The sequence below is a fragment of the Amphiura filiformis genome, chromosome 13 (assembly GCF_039555335.1).
Source record: "Amphiura filiformis chromosome 13, Afil_fr2py, whole genome shotgun sequence".
NCBI classification, from domain to species: Eukaryota; Metazoa; Echinodermata; class Ophiuroidea; order Amphilepidida; family Amphiuridae; genus Amphiura; species Amphiura filiformis.
In genome coordinates, this window is record NC_092640.1 from 60,661,580 (window position 1) to 60,672,825 (window position 11,246).

General features: G+C 35.6%; 1 non-coding gene across 1 annotated transcript; it reads left to right on the plus strand.

Annotated features, from left to right (window-relative positions):
- The first annotated feature begins 993 nt into the window (after positions 1-993).
- On the plus strand, positions 994-1,067 carry Trnan-guu (transfer RNA asparagine (anticodon GUU)). Its single transcript has one exon. It is a non-coding gene; the product is annotated as a tRNA-Asn (tRNA).
- Positions 1,068-11,246: the final 10,179 nt, after the last annotated feature.

An 11,246-nucleotide genomic window follows, 5' to 3' on the forward strand; every position in this document is an offset into this window, starting at 1 on the left:
GTCACGCAGATGCATACATAAGGGCGGTATATTCAAATGGTATTGTCTGGATCATTGAGTATCGATCGTGCAAGTATACACGTATGTGCCTGATCACTCCCCAGGTTTTGACATGAATTACAATGACGTCGTGAACGACCCAGCGTTTTCATTTTATTATTACAAAATTAATCGTCGTTTATCACGAGTCCTAAGAGTCATACCAGTTCAATTCATCAAAATTAATTTATATTAAATGAAAACATGACTGTATTCCTACCACAATCTGATTTTTAATACACTAGAAACGTGTTGATATGTATATCTTTGAAACATGATGCAGTCATGTCTACAGTAGAATTCATCTCGACCTTTGCAGGACTTAAACCCCATTAAAAGCTATTAAACCAAGATAACACTCATTGAAGCAGCTCAACTGATTAAATCAGATCTTCTCTGGTTGTGTACAAGTGTCTGTTTTCAATGTGCGACATCGCAATAAAGCTGGTATTACAGCTTCAGTTGGGTAAGTGTGGTCGAATCTAATATAATATCACACCCATTAAATGTAACACTAGTTCTGCTTTAATAAACGTACAGGTTAAAATGCAAACATAATTAATTATAACCTTTATATACATTTTGATAATGTTCTTTCACTTATAATTAAGATATAAATATATATGCTTTATTGACGTATGCACTCTTTTCAGTAATAAGACAGAGATATTGAATGAGTTTCTTGCCTTTTTTAAATTAACCACCTTGTAAATTATTTTCATGCAGTATGGCAGCTAACTACATGGAATATTATAAAGCTTCAATAAAGCTTCCGACCTTGAAACAAAATATTAAACAAATTTTAAAATATCATAACCGGGAACAAAGTATGAGAATCGGTCCGTCAGTGAGTCAGTGACGCATTAGTTTTCTCTGACAAGCATGACTAATTCTGTCACCTTGTCAAGGAAATAAAACATATTTAGAGCTGATTATCTCCTATGTTCACCCATCGCCTCCGTGGCGCAATTGGTTAGCGCGTTCGGCTGTTAACCGAAAGGTTGGTGGTTCGAGCCCACCCGGGGGCGTAAATATATTTTGCTTTTGCATTTTTTTACCTAATTAACAGCTATAAAAATTAAAAAAAAATATTTCAAAGTGGTCGTGGTGTTTTTTTTTGTTTGTTTTTTTCCATGTGCGATTTTATTTTCAAACACGATTTTTGTATTCTTTTCACTTCTATTTTTTGTTTATTTTTGTCTTCATGTTTTCTCTGCCAGTACTAAATTTAATTATTTTTTGTTACACACAGAATTCGTTCGAAATTTGAAATATTTTATCAACAAGCAGCAACCAAATGACCCTCAGTATGACCCCACACCATCACCACCACTGGTGGAACCTCAGAGATTTAGAATAAGAGTTTTATGGGAAGGCAGAATTACTAATACTATATATTAATTTCACAAGAAGAGTAGCTTTTTAAAGTGAAGGATACATCTGTATAATTCCCATTAGGTATTTACAAGACATCAGGAAGAGATAGCAGCGATGCAAAAAATGAAACTAAGATCAAGTAAGTATTAAGGTCAGTGTTCGTACGGATAAAAACCTGAACCAACACCATTGATTGAAATGTCAACGGGTTTCCTTTCATGATGCAGTCATGTCTACGGTAGAATTCATCTCGCCCTTTGCAGGACTTAAACCCCATTAAAAGCTATTAAACCAAGATAACACTCATTGAAACAGCTCAACTGATTAAATCGGATCTTCTCTGGTTGTGCACATGTGTCTGTTTTACATGTGCGATATCGCAATAAAGCTGGTATTATAGCTTCAGTTTGGTAACCAGTATTCTTGAAAATGAGCAACATAATGATTGTTGACTTAACACGGTTTGGAAATAATTTCTTCATATTTTTGGTGTTATCTGTCGTTTACATATCCTTCCTAAAACACAAAAGTGCGACCCTCTCCAAACACCTAAATTAGCTAAAAATTTAGGACATGTTACAAAACTTTTTTCATAATTTTCATAGACTAGTTTAAATGTAGCTTGTACCGTTTTTTTGTGGCATCCTTCAGAACGGAGCGGTCCGTTACCAATATAGCTCAATATTTTCGGTCAAATCTCCATTCAATTAACACGGGGAGTTGGCTAGCTATGCTTTGCCCTCACTCATATTCTACGAAAGTGCGACCCCTTCTGAACATCTAACCTAGCTGTAATTTTAGGTCATGTTAGAGAAATATATTTGCTAGAAGTTTGGAGAATAGTTTAAATATTGGCCGGTTATTTTTCACACAGTGATGTTAACTAGGCAATGCCCATATACCTATAACATACACTGTTTGTAGAGGTCACGCGTCAATGGTGAGAGCACTGTGTATTGTGTATAGGAAAACGGACAGTAACTGCAGTATGTGAGATCGCTTTTGGCTTCAACAGGAGCGTCAATCCACAATGATAAGTGTGTGGGTGTGTGGGGGTGTGTGGGGGTGTGGGGGTGTGTGTGGGGGTATCTTTTAAGGGGTGAAGTTATTATACAATACTAATAATAATACTATACAATAATATTGGGCGAATCGTCCTTGAAGTTGGATTTTTTTTCAACATAAAGCATCAAATGAATAAAGCCATTTGGTGCACCACAGAGTGCACACCTGTTTACACTATTATTTGTAACACAACCTCTATAATTTCTGAATTCATCTGTCAACTTTGGGGAGAGGACATTTAATATTATGCCTATGCCCCCTCTTTGAAAAGTGGAGGGAGGGGGACATGTCCCCGACCCACAGGATTGACCCCATGGCCTTTCCACTTGCAGGTTGTACATATAATAGATATATAAAATAATACTATAGTACACTCATCCTTGCAGAAATGCAGTTATCTGAATTTAGTTTTTGTTGATGATCTGCAGTAATACTGAATATCTGATGGCTTGAAATAAAGACCATAGGTGTTTTTCATGTCTTTCGTCTCCTCCCTTCAAGTGACGACGATTCATCAATTTTTCTTATAGACCACACCCATGCTGTGAGGTACGTGGCAGAATCCTTCACCAACTCATGAACCAGAATGTCTGTCATATTTGTCTCATCTTTTAATTACAATTTCCCAGTTTTTCGTCACAGCTCGTAAAACTTTTATGTTTCCTATTATGTGTTATCAAGAAACAGCAATGTGCTTCCTCGTTTTAATATACTATTTTTGTCGCAAACAAGTTCTTTAGTGTTAAATCTTTAGTGCGGATGGCCTTTGTCGCTAGAAAGAGCTATACTGGCATTGGAGCAGGATAAGGCCACAAAATTGCTGTACTGGAGTAACCCCCGCGCCCTACCCTAAAATTGGACACGAGCCTAGATTTTTTTAAACACAAAATAAACAACAACAACAACAACAAAAATAAAAACAGCTGTGCTGTACTCCTCTTCAAAAGGAATACAACAAACACAGAAAATTCACATTATTAATGAAGACAAAAATTAACAATTCAGAAATAAAATGAAAGTTTTTGTCTTTATTCAAATACTTTTGGACAAACATTAAATTTTATAAACTTCTTAATTGATCCAGAGATCATTAGGAAATGAATTTGGAGAAAACCTTCTGTTAATAAAATACTATGCTGAGCCACCAGTCTGGGTGGCTCACGCTCCAGTAATTTCAGATGATTGAACTCAGTAATACATCAAAGAATGTCTTCCAATTGATGAAAACAAATAGATAATCAGCTTATCGGATTAAAAGCTTAGAGGGAAGGTCTTGCTGCTGAGCGAGTGTTTGTAATTTTCAGAAGGTTTTCTCCAAATTCATTCTCTAATGTGAGATATATTTGATCAGAGATGATGAGAATGTTCTTATCCGGTTATGAAGCGCAGGCAAATCGTATCAATTTACCCCCTAAAGAAATTAACAAAAGACCCCAATAACAACCTTGTAAACTGCCTTTAATTCATTAACTTAAGTTTGCAGGGTATCTATTATGCATGTTATGTTGAGATCAATTTTACAAAAAGATAAATTTAGATTAAAGTTCATTTAATAATAAAATGAAATGTTCATTCCCTAAAACCTAACCATAATTAATAATCAAATATATTTTGTAAACATTTTCTTAACACCCATGAAAACTGTATCTAGGGGGTAATTGTTAGCACGACAATGAAGTGTGGTGGCTACTGATCTCGTTATTAAAAAGAACTTGAGATAGTCCTGGCATATTAACTTACTAATTACAGGAACTTGTACTTAAAATTAAATACTTCCGGAATGAAGATGATCGTTTCTTGTTTCTATAACAATTATGTATGATATAGGATGATCTTGATTGGTATAATTTCCGATATCTTCATGACTTTGGTGTGGAAATAATGGGATTTAGAATTGTCATGTATATCGGTTAACACATTATACAGGGTCATTGCACGGGAATAGAATAGATCATACGTTAACAAGCATTTTGGTTAATATCTTTGTTTGATTCAGAGGTGTCTTTCATTATTTTAACACTTATGACAAACATCGTAAGGCGTGTCGATGTAGTCATGGTCGATCAACTAAAAACACACCAGTTTTCATTGTCTAGATTAGGAGATTATTCAGATTAATGAAATGTTACACCTTGAATGGGTATGGAATGCGAAACATGCACTTTCAAAGTGCTTATTGTATTGTGGTTCTTGAGCGTGTCGATTAAGGAAGATGTTTTGTTTCGACACTCTGTATATCCTGACTCAAGAGCCACAAGACCTACAAAAATGTAACTGTGATATTTGAATTCTTTGTCAAGCTCGCTTCAAAATACCTACAACAATTTTCGCCAGAGGTCATTACAGGATACCACGATTCGACCAATTTACAACAGCTATCTACTCCAACACGCCTTAAGCAGTATGCAGACTTTTTATTAGACGTACAATATTGTATGTAACATATCTACGTTATTTAATCTATATATTGCCATTCTATTTCCAGTAATGTTTAAGTTCTAACGAATGTTTGATGACGTAAAATCGATAATATATTTCTACCAGATATTATACGTAACATATTATCGATTTTACGTCATCAAACATTCGTTAGAACTTAAACATTACTGGAAATAGAATGGCAATAGACTAAATAACATAGATATGTTACATACAATATTGTACGTCTAATACTCATAACGTTACGAGTATTAAATAAGAGTTTACTAGTAGCAACAACGTGTTAAAAGTTTAGTAAACATACCCCTGATCAATATTTGTCAGAAATATTTGTCATATAAAAGGGAGAAAAATATTAATGCCATGATATCAACATTCACACTTGAGAACGTTCTTGCAATCTTATTGGTTCTTACCCGTGTGATATAACACGATACAGCACGGTTGAGTACGTGTGCATCGACGCAATACTCGTACTCGCCAATCGGAGACGCATAGCAACAACTGGACTGGTCGATTTTAAGCCCTAGGTAATTCCTTGTAAAATGTAGGATTTAAAATTTGTAATATTGAATTGAAGTGTTTAATAATGAGAATAAAGATTAAAAATAATACCTTTATTCTCATTAAAAGTTAAATCCTACATTGTACAAGGAATTACCCAGGGCGTAAAATCGATCAGTCCCGTTTTTGCTATACACCTGTACCTCAGCTCCGATTTGTTCAAATAGCACGTACGAGTATAGCGCCGACACACACGCGCTAAAGTATGTGATATCCGATCGTGTCACATCACACGGGTAAGAACCAATAAGATTGCAATTGAACATTCTCAAGTGTTTAAGAATGAAAATTAAAGGCTTTTGAGTTCGGGCAATTATATAATACGTTATCGTCCACATTAAATATTATAAGTATATTGCATTTTTAGAAAGGATTCTTGACTTCTTTGAAAGAAAAATCCTAATCATTTTACAAAATGTTTTCAACTTTTGAACGTATGGAGGCGTGAACAAGTCACCGGGAAAGTAGCATCTGATATATCCGCAGCTCTGTCGCCTGGGTATTAGCCGCGAATTACAAGCCGACGACAAAGTCGGCTTGTTCTGTTTTACGCTAATTCTTTCTTTCTTTCTGGCAATCTGCCTCTTCTTCTACAAACAAAATGCGCCGAAGCTCTAATTAATACATGTTGGTCACTAGTGGCATGGGTATTCAGGGTGTTCACAGCTTGACCATTGCTTGACCTTTGACCCCGTATGCAATACAAACTAAATTTGAACAACAAGATATGTCAAGTTATAGTGCTGCATATGATAGACCTTAGTGAGACAAAACAAAAAGTCAATGGTGACCTCCTTGTACAATGTTTACTTTGGGGTCAAAAGGTCAAAATGTGTAAAATTTCAAACAACGAGGTATAGCAAATCTGAGTGCTGTATATGATAGACCTTAGTGAGACAAAATAAAAAGTCAATGGTGACATCTTTGTACAATGTTTACTTTGGGGTCAAAAGGTCAAAATGTGTATAATTTGAAACAACGAGGTATGGCAAATCTGAGTGCTGCATATGATAGACCTTAGTGAGACAAAACAAAAAGTCAATGGTGACCTCTTTGTACAATGCTTACTTTGGGGTCAAAAGGTCAAAATGTGTAAAATTTGAAACAACGAGGTATGGCAAGTCTGAGTGCTGCATATGATAGACCTTAGTAAACAAAACAAAAAGTCAATGGTGACCTCTTTGTACTTGGGGTCAAAAGGTCAAAATATGTAAAATTTCAAACAGCGAGGTATGGCAAATCTGAATGCTGCATATGATAGACCTTAGTGAGACAAAATAAAAAGTCAATGGTGACATCTTTGTACAATGTTTACTTTGGGGTCAAAAGGTCAAAATGTGTATAATTTGAAACAACGAGGTATGGCAAATCTGAGTGCTGCATATGATAGACCTTAGTGAGACAAAACAAAAAAGTCAATGGTGACCTCTTTGTACAATGCTTACTCTGGGGTCAAAAGGTCAAAATGTGTAAAATTTGAAACAACGAGGTATGGCAAATCTGAGTGCTGCATAGACCTTAGTGAGACAAAACAAAAAGTCAATGGTGACCTCTTTGTACTTGGGGTCAAAAGGTCAAAATGTGTAAAATTTCAAACAGCGAGGTATGGCAAATCTGAATGCTGCATATGATAGACCTTAGTGAGACAAAACAAAAAGTCAATGGTGACGGTCAAAGTTTAGGGGTCAAATTTTGAAATTGATCAAAATTGACCCATTAATGTTATATTTACTGCCGGCGGCTTGTACTCAGAATCTATTGACTCTAGTTTCTATCTGGCTTAGATAAATTCTGCTGCATCATAATCACTTTGGACACTTTCTACTTCTAAACAACGTGTTTACTGGGCATGTATATTCTAGAATTGCACAAAAAGTCCATACTTTTCGCTTAAATCTATACTAATTTCCGATATTTTATATACATTTTAAATCTAATCGTTCATAAGTATTTTCAAACGAGAAAAGCGTGTAACAAATTATTGCATCATATCGTAGTATACTTCTCAAAGAATTTATAGAACATTACTCGAGTCAGAAAGCTATCAAAGTTTTTTTACAATTTACAATTACAGGCATTTGTATTATAAATTAGCAACATAACATTTTTTGCATTTTTACCGGACAAACATTCGTAGTATTTGTTATTGAATAATACACATGCCATGCCTGTGAAAACTCTTGCAGCCATGAACTGTATGACGGGTGAAAGGTGTGTGTCCTTATGTGCGTGGTTTTATCGTTTGACATTTAAGTGACTTGGACAGATACACTGTACTGTGATTACGTATCAAAGGTGTTCACCTCAAATTTAAGCCCGCCCTTTCATCACGACTTGCCTCCTAAGTTTAAATTTCAGGAATTCCTTGAAACCACGTGGAAATGCAGGAGGGATTGACAGGATTATTAAGAAGTTACATGTGGATTAGATTAATCCGGTTTGTTATCAGAAAGTGTGGTTTAATGGTGAATCCACGCCCCCATGGGATCGAGTGATAACCTATTCAGCCAGTAGGCCTTTGAACTTCACAAGTTACTCAAAATAGATGAAGAAAACATGAAGTCGTTAATTTTTAAGAACATTTGAAAGATTGTACTTTCTGGTCGTCAAGTTTTCACCTCGTTCATAAACATTATGTACAAATTTATATTTTATGATTGCATATTGCATAAGCTGAATATATATTCTGTCCAATAGGGACTCTTCAATTGAATTTAAGTTATTTTACAGACATAATTGTTCAGTTAAAACTACCTGAATTTCCCGAATTCGATACACCTCTTGAGTCATAAAACATGTTCTTCAACGCTTTTCTGAATTTGTCATATTTTATGCAATATACAACTGGATTAACTATCATGTTACACTCTACTAGAAACTTTGCGAGTTTGTGAGTTGTTCCATATAAGTAAAATACCCCATTTATGTTATAAGTTAAGTACAGAAAGGAATCGGGTGACCACCAGATGATGAAGAAAATCCCCACTAAAAACAGTGTTATCGTAACGTTTTTCTTTGCGCGGGAAAAACTTTCGATTTGAACTTGATCTGAATTGACGCGCTTACGAAGTGTTGACCAAATACTGATATACGATGCGCATATGACAAAAAGCGGGATTAGATATCCCGCTAGAAATATAAAGATACCGTTTATCTTTTGTGCCACTTTATTTCGCCATACAAAGACACACTGATGATCCTCGGAGACTCTCTGCACCAATGGGATGTATAAACTGAATATAAATCCGAGCAACCAGACGGAGATGCAATAAATTCTGGCGCGCTTTTTGGTGAATACGCGCTTGTGTTTTATCGGTCGGCAGATTGCAAAGAATCGTTCAAGTGACAATAGCATAAGATTGCACGTAGATGCCTCACTAATTGACCAATATGGGAATTCTGAAACCCATAAAGGACACATTATTTTGAAGAAAATAGACTTCGCATTGATGCTATCACCTGGTGTAAACGTCAGTAAGATAAATAAACACGAATTAGTCAAATCAATAACAGATTGGTTCAAAATCAGTGTATTTGTGATGGAACCGAACACGGGTCTTTCAAAGAGAAATACGACACAGACCAAACCATTCCCAACTATACCAAGGAAACCAATAATGCCATTTATAGACAGTAACAATGTATTGATGACATCGCTTGCTTCCTCATAGAGTGAAACGGAGAGATTCCATGATGATGCCGACTCCATTTTACAGTTTCATCATAAAGTTTCCCTGCTTTAAAGACATAATTTCAACCGGGTATTAACAGCTCTGCAAATACTGTTTAGAAACCACACATAAGTTTGTTATGGCATTTCATATGCCTGCAGAGTTGACAAATTATTTTCTGTGGCAGACAGTTTATGCCAATCCAGGAATTTTTACAGCAAGGTGGTGTGATATGAGAATATCTGAGAGAGAAGTAGCTGGCATCGAGGCACGTCTTTCTTTCCAGGATCGATCTGTTTGTCTGGTGTGCCGTAAACATACGATAGGAGTTACAATTTGTTACTGCCATGAAATATAATCATTCGGTTGGTGCTGGTGAAAGAAAAGTCGCTCTAGTATGAATTCAGTAATTATCAGTGTCCCTTAATTAAATTCTCGCTTCGGCCGCTGAATATTGTTGATGAAATCGATTAATATTGAAGTTGTCAATCTCATTGCTGTTAGCGAGGTTTTTAATATCAAATACTCAATATGGATTTCAAAGTGTTCACTTAGCAGAATCAAATCTTAAAACGGTAAATATGGTCGAATCGAATATAATATCACACCTATTCAATGTAACACTAGTTCTGCATTAGACACTGATTGAAATGTTAAATAGAGTGGAAGGTGCCACATCCACAATGCTTCAGATGGTTGTATAATATTGTAGGGTGAATATCTTACTTTCCAGAAAACTATGAATCAAGAACGATTTAAAACAAACAGATTTTCGCTTTCGTTTTCCTCTGTTGTTATTTTCATATATTCATATTTTCTCCCTTTCTTTCTTTCTTTTTCTTTCTTTCTTTCAACACGATTTAAATCTATGCGAATGCTTCTAAACAGTAAAGCTCAGGAACACACGCGTACAGTGCATCTTGAGATAAGAGTTGATATTCATCATGTTCATATAGAATATAAGTCAGCAATGCTCTATATTGTAACAGAGTAAAGTTAAAGGTTACGCCTTCAATTCTTAGCAACTGAATTGTCAGAATTAAACATACCTCTTGAACAATGAAACATTTTCCTTACCGCTTGTCTGAATTTTTCATACTTCATGCAATATACAACTGGATTAACTATCATGTTGCATGCTACTAGACCCTTTGTGAATTCAGAAGTTGTTCCATTTAAGTAAAATACTCCACTTATGTTATAAATAAAGAAATGAATGGCATCTGGTGACCAGCAGATGATAAAGAAAATCCCCACTAAAAACAGTGTTACCGTAACGTTTTTCTTTGCGCGGGAAAAACTTTCGATTTGAACTTGATCTGAATTGACGCGCTTCTGAAGTGTTGACCAAATACTGATATACGATGCGCATATGACGAAAAGGGGGATTAGATATCCCGCCAGAAATACAACGACACCGTTTATCTTTTGTGCTGCTTTATTTCGCCATTCAAAGATACACTGACGATCCTCAGAGACACTGCTTACCAAAGGAAGGTACAAACTGTATAGAAATCCGAACAACCAGCCGGAAAGGCAATAGATTCTGATGCACTTTTTGGTGAATATGCGCTTGTGTTTTATCGGTCGGCAGATTGCAAAGTAACGTTCAATTGACAATAGCATAAGATTGCACGTAGATGCCTCACTTATTGACCAATATGGGAATTCTGAAACCCATAATGGACACACTATTTTGAAGAAAGTAGACTTCGCATCGATGTTATAGCCTGGTGTGAACGTCAGTAAGATAAATAAACACGAATTAGTCAAATCAATAACAGATTGGTTTAAAATCAGTGTATTTGTGATGGAACCGAACACGGGTCTTTCAAAGAGAAATACGACACAGACCAAACCATTCCCAGCTATACCAAGGAAACCAATGATGCCATTTAAAGACAATAACAATGTGTTGATGACCACTTTTGCTTCTTCATCATATGACATGTATGATGAGAAATTCCATGATGATGCCGACTCCATAATTTCTTTAATATGTTGCTGTCATCAGCATTTGACTTTCAGTTATAACATTGTGTTGGTTGTAACAGAAGCTGTGTCGTGTCATATACAAGACTCTTTTGGTCG